The 10,297-nt window shown below is 39.1% G+C and overlaps 1 pseudogene; it reads right to left on the bottom strand.

The window, feature by feature from the left end:
• Window positions 1–4,155: 4,155 nt before the first annotated feature.
• LOC101657431 lies at window positions 4,156–4,514 on the bottom strand (annotated as a pseudogene).
• Window positions 4,515–10,297: the final 5,783 nt, after the last annotated feature.

Below are 10,297 nucleotides of genomic sequence, written 5' to 3'. Positions count from 1 at the left end.
ACTCAGCCTAACATCTAACCCACAAAGGGGAATCAGATCAAGATTCGCTTTCTCTCCGCTGCTGTGTGGGCTGCTTCCTTGTGATAATTTCCTTTTTTGAAATAAATTTCTCTATTTATATACATTTATAAGTGGCCTAATAGAGTACATACTCCTGTTCAGCTCATCTATGTAAAGAGGTTGGAAGGCATCCCTTCATTTCTTACCATAACAACAACAACAACAACAACAGAAGAGACAACTGAATAGCTACAACTTTTTTTTAACTGACCAGCAAACCAAGGGGCAGGGCAATTTAAACTCTGAAACCTAGAGAGAGAGCCAAGTCTACACAGTTTCACCTAAATTCTGTTTACCTGGAGGAGAAGCCACTGGAGGCATAAACTGGCAGGAATACAATTTGCTGAAGGATTTCCCTGAGAGAAACAATCTCCTGGGCACTAAACTGTAGAGCCATCCACCTCACCATCTTTACCTCTCGTAATCCAACCAATGGCCAACTTTTCACTTAACAGATCAACCAATAAGCCATAGCACCACCTGGGTTCCTTAGAATGAAAAGAAATGAAACACAGCTTATACCACTGGTAAAGCACAGCCTCAAGATACAGACCCAACTGATATTGCCAAGTGAACTATCAGACAAAGAGTGCTAAAAGAATCTGTTCAAACAGAAGGAAAGTGACATAGATCAGAATTTATTCTTCTACAAAAAAGACCATCAGAAAAGAAATACAGATAAAATATTTCATTCTTTATTGATTGATTTAAAAGGCAAAGTTATAAGAATGATAGTGTACTAGGTGATCATAGCATGTGCACAAAGGAAATGGAGGCCAGTAATATCTCAAGCAGGGAGAAGGAAAGAGCTAGGGATTTTCACTCATAAGGGTCCCTGCAAAACAAAGTGCTATGCAGCTGTTTGATTATGGACTTACATTAGTTTAAACTGCATACTGGAAAACTATAAGAAGTCACTAAAAGTGGGGAAATATAAATATTAACAAAATGAAAAAATAAAAGTATATTTGATAAGCTAAGTGGTGAGATAAACTTAAATATACAAATATCAATGTAAAACAATGCCAGTGAATAAATTCAACCGTTTCATAAATGATAGATATTAATCAAAATGCAAATGATCCTTTTAAATACTAATACAAATACAAAGATAGCAATTGTCAGAATAGATAATAAGAGTGGAATATATGAGAGAAATTTGTATAAAATGCAATGAAAATATGTCATATTTTTTTTCACAAACTTTTCATCTATCAACTTCATTCAATTGATATTTATGGAATATTTCTTTCAACATTAGCAGATACATATTCCTTTCAGCCACGTGGAATATTCATCAAAATAGAACATTCTGGAACAGACAAATTTTAAAGAATAGAAATTACACAAAGTATATTCTTAAACAATGATAGAATTAACTAGAACTTAATAGCAGAACCATTGCTGGAAAATTGTCCAGTATTCGGAGGTTAAACAATGTACTTCTGAATCACACAAGGATCAAATAATTCTCAAGAGAAATTTAAAATAATTTGAGTACGTGAAATTTGAAATAGAGCTTATTGCAGGAGAGGGAAAGAGGGATGAAGGCATGGGGATGCTGGAAGGACCAATGAGAGAGAAGGAAGGAAGGCTGAGAGGAAAGGAAAGAGAATGGGAAGTATGGCAGAATGGAAGGGGGGGAGGGAAACAAAAGGAGGAAGTAAAGAAGGAAAGAGAAAGGTGGAAGGATGCAAACAGGAGAGAAGAAAGAGAAAAAAGGTGGATTCATTTGTTGATCCTAGCTAGCATTTTCTCAGCTTCTTAAAGATCGACATGTGGAATGCCAAACTGAATTCGTCAGAGACTTCTGCAATCACCACCGGCGGAGGAAGGGAGAATTGCTATTGCTGACTGTAAGTGAATGTGATCCAGTGCGCTACTGCTACTGCTCACACCCACCTAAGGGGGCTAGAGGAGTAAGTACCCCTTAATATCCAGGCCCAGCAGGAGGTCTCTTCCTTTTTGTAGCTTCGCTAGTGGATGCGTGATTGGAGCTACCCATTTCCTCCCGCATGATGTACTAAACCAAAATACCCAATCCACTGCCATGGAGTGAATTGCAACTCATAGGGATCCTTTAAGACTGAGTAGAAGTGCATCAAGGCCCTAAATCCTTATAGAGTCAGACTGCCTCATCTATCTTCTGTCGCTACTGGGTTCAAATGACAACGCTTCAGTTAGCAGCTAAACTCTTATCCCACCGTGTCACCAGGGATCTTCTGGTACTCCAAAAAAACCCAAACTCACTGCCATGGAGTTGCCATAGACTGACATTTACACTAAAAGACGGAGTAGAACTATGCCTGTGAGTATATCAGACTAACTCTTCACGGGAATAGAAAGCCTTATCATTTTCTTGTGAAGCAGCTGGTGGTTTCAAACTGCTGACCTTGAAGTTAGCAGCCCAATGAGTGATCACTGCGCCACCAAGGATCCTTGGTATTGACAAGAGGAGGGAAATTGCTATCTAAGTTTTCAGTATTATTATATTCCTAGCTTGATATTTTTGCCTGCCAATTTGCCTAGAAACCAAATTGACAGGCTTTTCCTTGAGTTTCTTTTGATAGAGCCCACTGGTATTTTTTTTTTTAATTTCTCCAGCTTGCAGTACTAGAGAAGTGGGGCAAAATGAAACCATGGAGAACTCACTTTAATATCTCTCAGTCTGATGGACCCTACCTGGCATGTATTATTTCTCCATTTGAGCGTCCTTCCATAGAATTTAACCTTTGGTTGTTCTTGTTGTTTTACTTGGTTTGGGCATAAAGAATGCTGAAGAGTGTTCAATTTCTCTCTAAAACATATACACAACATTCAACTTTAAAATCGTTAACTTAAATAATAGGTTAGATGCTTTTTAAAAAAATACTCATCATTTTGAAAAATAATTCAATATAGAATATATTTTAATAATATTTCTTCTACATGAATTGAATACATAATCCATTTGATTTTAAGAAATTACATAACTTACATTGTAAAATGGTGTAATGAGAATTCTCGATTGCCACCAGAATGATGAATTTTAACCTTACCTTCTTCATTGTTAAGGCATGTAAGGCCATCTTATTTTACTTGTTTGTTTATATTTATTTATTCAATTGAACTATCAAGTGGGTGGCATAACTCAAAGGCTTGCTGCGCTTTAATAAATGTTTTTAACCTCTTCAGACACTAAATGAAATGTTATTTTCTCAGCGAATAGAAGTTTTTATAAATTGTCCAATTCTTTGCCTGGATAGGCCGAGAAAACACTTACAAGAATATGAACCATTACTATATATATTAAACACAAGACGATTAAACAAAATTATATTTGAGATTTAAAAAATTGAATTTTGAAAATATCTCAAGCTCTGTAACTGAAACTGAATTATATGGGAACGTTTATAGGGACAGTACATTAGTAGAAAAAATAGTTTGCAATTAAAACGTCACAAAGGTACCTAGACTCCAGATAAGGTTGAAATTCTTCTTCTTCTTATTATTATTATTGATTAGATTTTCTATGATTAAATGCTGTTTGTCAGAGCTATTTTGCCTCTTTCTTCTCCACGTCACCTTCCCTGTCCAACTCGAGTTCTAACTCGGGCATCTTGAACTTCCTGAAGATATTGGTCTTCTTCTGGTTTCATTGTTGAGGACAGGTTGCAGTCTTTAGTATGCTTTCTTTGAAAGGCTGCTTCACTCTGGTTTCCCAGCCGAGTCCTGGCACCTGATTTTTATAGGACCCCACCATGTGCTATTTCAGCATTCAGTTTCTTCCTTCCTTCCTTCCATCCTTCCTTCCTTCCTTCCTTTCTTTTTTTTTCCAATTAGTCCTGTGTCTTTATTAAAGAGAATTAGAACTAGACTAGACCTGGCAGCCAAGGAGAGACGTACTGGCCAGGAAGACAGGGTGGGCTCAGGCCCTGGGGATTCAAGGGCAGGCCGATGGCCTGGGAGAGGCCAAGGAGACTAGGCATTTGGCAGCAGCTGTGGAAGTGTCCAAGGTTCAGCTTTCAGGTTCTGGGACTCCCAGTTGATTCTGCAGGGGGTGCAGGGTGGGTTGAACTGGCCAGGATGTTGCCAGGGCACTCCTGCTCTGTGTGCCTAGATCACCCACTGGTCTTGATCCTGCTCATTGCCTTCCATGTTCACCTCATTGACCTCGCCATCATCAGGCAACTCATTGTAATTATTCGTCTCGTCCATGTCCTGCATATCCTCCTCATCCTCTGAGTCTCCCTCACTATCTTCATCATCTTCTTCCTCCTCATCATCATAGTGCTCTGAGGCTGGCTTGCCAGTAGGTACCAGGTTGTGGTCCCTTTCTGCAATGCTCTGGAGCCAGGCCTGAAGCTGCTGCTCCTGTGGTGGCAGTTCCGTCTCCTCCACACAGGGCCAATCCAGATTAAACAGAGCATCTCAGTCACACAGGGCAAGAGTGAGGGAAACAAAGTTGACATGGATCCTAGATGGCTATTTAGCCTTGGCCAAGTCACATCACCAACTGCTTCGAGCCTCAGCTACCTCATTGTGCCTGTCGGCAATAGCCGACGGTGACCCGGAGGCACTTCTCCAGTATTCAGTTTCTTTAAAAAATAGTTTGCAAAACATAAAAGGCCTTTGTAATATTGACCCCACTGGCAGTAATACTTCAATGAATTATGCTCTTGGACTCTGTTCCCTTATTTCTTGACAAGTGGGGCAGAAACAGGAAAAGAGATATTGAGTTAGAATAAAAACCTTGCTTTGTTATAGATATTTGAAGATTTTAACACAGTTTTAAATTTGCTTCTACCCCAAATATCTATAAAGATGAGAAATAGGACCCTCAAAGTCAGTAGAAATTACGCAAGGTCAGAGCATATTTATATTTCTTATAGCTTTTATACAAACAGAAATATTTTACTAATAATCTAATACTAAAAAAACAAGTAAATATACCTTTCCCAGAAATTGCTGATGGAAATGGAAAATATATTTATTTTTAATACTGACATAGTTGTTATTTTTGCTTTCCTTTATAATGAAACTTTTAGGAATGTAGTGGTACAATGGTTCAGTGCTTGATGACTAATGGAAAGGTCATTGTTTTGAATCAACCAGTCACTCCCACAGATGTGGCTTCTCTAGGGATTTGCTCCTATAAAGATACAGTGTAGGAAGTTTCCTGGTGTATTTCTTCTTCATCCTGTTGGGTCACTATGAGTCAGACTTAACTTGATGGCACCCAAAACTAATGAAAATAAATATGTATTCATATGACACAAAATAATTTTAAAAGACTACTGGAAATGTTAATATTAATGTATATTAATAATAATGAAAAATATGAATGTATGAAGAAAATAGTTTAAATAATAGATGTGCAAGCAAATGAGACAGTGTTCTGCCAGAAAATAAGTATTTACAATTGGAATGCGGTGTCACCCTTGGAGATAAAACCAACAATAAGCAAAGTTTGAATGGCTAGCTGGCAAGTGAAATTTGACACCCCAAAATAAGGTACAGGCAGTGGTGGGATGTTGACCTAGAAAGCGATCAATGTAGTAATATGTGGTGCAATAGAATTTAGATGGATCACAAGGACTAGGTGAATGGGAGTAGAAAAATGAGGAAATTTAGGCAGACTGTCAGGATTTGTGAACTATGACTAAACGTGTCATTCTTCTTATAACCACTTTTAATTGGAGGGGTGACCTGTCCTCCTTACCTGGTGAGTTATTTTAAACATGAGTATTCGTGCATACTAACGAGCATTCGGGGGAGGGGATTTGATAGGCAATGGGCACCTCAAGTTTTGCCACCAGAGGTTGTTGCTGCTGTGAGGTCCCGTGGAGCTAATTCCAACCCCTATCTTGTGAACACACACAGCGCTACACCATTCCTGCCATCTCGCCATCGTTCCGATACCTGAGCCCATTGTTGTAGCTACTATGTCAGTCCATCTAGTTGAGGGTCTCTCTCTTTATTTTCCATCCACTTCACCAAACATCGATATCCTTCTCTAGGGACTTGAGCTGGAATAATTTAAATACTATACAGATGAAAATCTTTTCTTTGAGTGCATTGCCTAGAATAACTTTAAATATGGTATCTTTTAGTAACTTTAATCTGATATTCTAAACATTAGCAAAATTTTGATCACATGATTATGCTTTGCACATCAGCTTTGTTTCAATTTTTGTTTTTATTCTTATACATTCATCCTGGACTCATTTCAATTTGTTGTTATTAATATGGCTTTATGCTCTCATGTTTTCTGTTTATGTTTATATGTAGGTAATATGTCACCTGGATCTCACTTCCTGCCCTACTCTAAGATGTGAATTGATTTTTACAATGAGAAATTGGAGAATCTCTTGCTATTCCTGGAAGGTAAAAGTGCCATTACCAGTTGCCCCAAGTAAATGCCAACTAGTGGGACCCCCAAGTGGGTCAGAATAAAATTTAACTCTACGGTGTTCAATGGCTGTCTTCTGTTTTGTTTTGTTTTAAGTATGTTGCTTTTAAGAAGCCTGTGAGTAAATTTGATCCTCCAAACTTTCAGTTAGTAGCCCATCATATTAACATTGACATCACCCAGGTATTACTTTGGGGGAGAGTAAGCAATCATAATACTCACTCACTCCCTGTCACAGAGCCCGCTGCAAATCACAGTGACACTACGGGACAGGGTAGCACTGCCCCTATGGCTTTCCAAGACTCTAACACTTTTATGGGAGTGGCTGATCTTGGTTGCAGCGTGACTGGTGGTTTTAAACTGCTGAGCTGTGGCTAGGAGCCCAGAACCTACCTTCTCTACCTCTCTGCAATTCCTAGAGTCACAATCTCTTTCATTTCTATCCATTTTTCCCTACAGGAATAAAGACATCTCCATTGATTTGAAATGAACTGTTATCTGCTGGAAGTATAACCTGTTTGATACCACCTGGCAATTATAATGGGCTGATTGACAAAAGTACTAAGCCCTGACACTGAGTCAGTTTTCTAATGCGTATCAAATTCCAATAATTAAGTCAGGTGCAACATATTTTTGCCCAATCATCCTTAATTAGTACAGGCCTCGTCAAAGTCTGTGGTGTTAGAAGTCACCTCTAGCTGCTGGGATAAATTTTATTGAAACAGTTTCTGGGAGATTTAATGTAGGAATTGTTGCATTATCGTGATGTCATTCATGCAGCCTATCAATGGGCCTGTAGCATTTTATTACTATGGTACTGCCTTCATCACAAAAAGAGAGTATGGGTATATGTTTGCTCATGTACTAACACCAATTACATTTATGTTGTTTTGTTTGTCTATTTAGTTGTTTGCTTTTAATTGGCTAATGGGTCAAGGCATGTAGACTGTATTTTACTTAATCATCTTTTACTTAGAAACTAAGGCATATTTTTCAATCAAGCTTTTATTGTAGCCTTATTCTTGACCTAAAATTATTCTTCACTCTCTCTGTATAAAACTATTTGAGAACTTTTGTAGGGAAGCATTCTGATTTGGCACATGAACCCCAAGTCATTATATTCCTTGGTAAAACTGCTGTATAGAAAAGAGAGACCCTGAATTGATGTAATCATAATTAGCAAGTAAAAATGCAAGGTGTAGATAAAGGCATAGATGTGATACATATTTGGTTTATATTATTTTTTAATCATTTTGTTGGGGGCTCATACAACTCATCACAACCCATCCATCCATCCATTGTGTCAAGCACATTTGTACATTTGTTGCCATCATCATTCTCAAAACAGTTGCTTTCTGCTTAAGCCCTTGGTATCAGCTTGGTTTATATTATTGAAGAAGTTAAGTTTCTAAGCAATTTTTTAAATTAAATTTCTTAGTAAGGCTGGACAATTGAACTGGAAAGGCATAAATATCACATGACTGAATTTTGTAGCTTGGGTGTATTCAAATTACAGAAACATGAAAGGGAATATAGCTGTTCTTAGCAACACCATGAGAATATTATGCTAATCAATCCTTACAGGAAACAAACAGGTCAAATTCGTCTTACTATCACTAGTACTGTACATAATAACTGGCATGCAATGGACTTCCTATTCCAAAGTTAAGCAATATGTTTTCCAAACAAAGAATAAATGTTAGAAAGCAAATATGAATACTGTGTACTAAACAGTTTGCTTAGTATGCCAGATGCAAACTTTTTAATGAATTTCTCTCACCTTGAAATATTCCAATTTCAGGAAATGCCATGGGGTTGCATGTGACTTTCTTCTGCTGCACTGAGCAGAAATAAAGCCCAACTCCACATCTGCCCAACCATGATTCCTATGTTTCAACCCACTTTTATCCTATTCTGACACCAATTGTCCCTCTCCCAGTACTTGATTTCTCCTGGGATTGGTAATATATTGCAGTGATCACTCTGAATTCTGAGACAATACTAATTACTACAGGGTTTTATTAATGAAATATCAAGTTATTATAATTCAGGATTGAAAACATTTAAGGTATTGTCCATAGTAGTGCCTGTTCTCAGCCATGCCAGAAGACATGCCTCTCCTTTTTTTTTTCAGCCAGTGGACTCCTTGCCCTCTACCACTCTCAGGAAAATATTAAAATGCTCCTTTAGTGCTTATAAATGACCAAAAGTTGTCATCCTACCCCACCCCCTACACACACACACACACACACACACACACACACACACCTCTACAAGCATGACTCGTATTCAAAAATTCAGTTTTTCTATTAAATTGGCATTCCATGAGGTTACCTTCCCAACAGACACAACCGCTGAAGACAAAGCGGGTGAATAAGCAAACGTGGTGAAGAAAGCTGATGGTGCCCAGCTATCATAAGATATAGCATCTGGGGTCTTAAAAGTTTGAAGGTAAACAAACAGCCATCTAGCTCACAAGCAACAAAGCCCACATGGAAGAACACATCAGCCTGTGTCATCACGAGGTGCCAAAGGGATCAGTTATCTTGCGTCAAAGAACAAAAAATCATATCATTGTGTGCTCACCTCCATGATATGATCACTGAAGACAAATGGGTGCATAAGCAAATGCGGTGAAAAAAGCTGATGGTGCCCGGCTATCAAAAGGTATAGCGTCTGGGGTCTTAAAGGCTTGAAGGTAAACAAGTGGCCATCTAGCTCAGAAGCAACAAAGCCCACATGGAGGAAGCACACCAGCCTGTGTGACCACAAGGTGTCGAAGGGATCACGTAAGGTATCATGAGAACAAAAAAAGTCTTACCATAGTGATTGAGGGGGGGAGTGCGGAGTGGAGACTCAAAGCCCATTTGTAGGCCATTGGTGACCCCCTTGCAGAGGGGTCTCAGGGAGGAGACAAGGCAGTCAGGGTGCGATGTAGCAACAATGAAAAATACAACTTTCCTCTAGTTCCTAAATGCTTCCTCCCCCCGCCCACTGTCACGATCCAAATTCTACCTTGCAAGCCTGGCTATACCAGAGGATGTCCACTGGTACAGATAGGGACTGGAAACACAGGGAATTCAGGGTGAATGATCCCTCCAGGACCAGTGGTGAGAGTGGCAATACTGGGAGGGTAGAGGGAGAATGGATTGGAAAGAGGGAATGGATTACAAGGATCTATCTGTGACTTCCTCCCTGTGGAACGGACAACAGAAAAGTGGGTGAAGGGAGACCTCAGACAGGGCAAGATATGACAGAATAATAATTTATGAATCATCAAGGGCTCATGAGGGAGTGGGGAGCGGGGAGGGAGGGGAAAAAATGAGGACCTGAGGTCAGGGACTTAAGTGGATGGAGAGCAAATGGTTTGAGAATGATGAGGGCCATGAATGTACAAATGTGGTTTACACAATTGATGTATGTATGGATTGTGATAAGAGTTGTATGAGCCCCTAATAAAATGATTTTTAAAAATTCAGTTTTATACGTTCCAACGGTCAAACAATTCACCCTTCTGTCTTGTGGTCTATTTTGTCTCTGGTGATTCTGCTGTCTTAGCTTCAGGCAGGAATCTCTTTCTTGGTGGTCTCAGGATTCCCGTTCCTGTTTCTGAGATGGCTCACTCTTCCAAAGCAATAACACTGACCAATCACCAGGACAGAGTCCTGTGCACCTTTCTTGTATGCTCCCAACCGTCAGTGGGGGCATTCCAAAGATTACGGCTAGAAGAGCTGTATGAAGTCTTTGCCTTTCGTTGAACAATTTTGTTAGAGAAAAAGATGAAAAATGGAGGTGGTGCTACCATTCTTAGGTTCCACTGAGCTGGTTTGTACTTAGCAACTCTAT

The sequence above is a fragment of the Echinops telfairi genome, unplaced genomic scaffold (genome assembly GCF_000313985.2).
Source record: "Echinops telfairi isolate 266 unplaced genomic scaffold, ASM31398v2 ScPeMD7_7401;HRSCAF=8416, whole genome shotgun sequence".
In the NCBI taxonomy this organism is placed as follows: Eukaryota; Metazoa; Chordata; class Mammalia; order Afrosoricida; family Tenrecidae; genus Echinops; species Echinops telfairi.
This window is presented reverse-complemented; position numbering and strand designations above follow the sequence as displayed.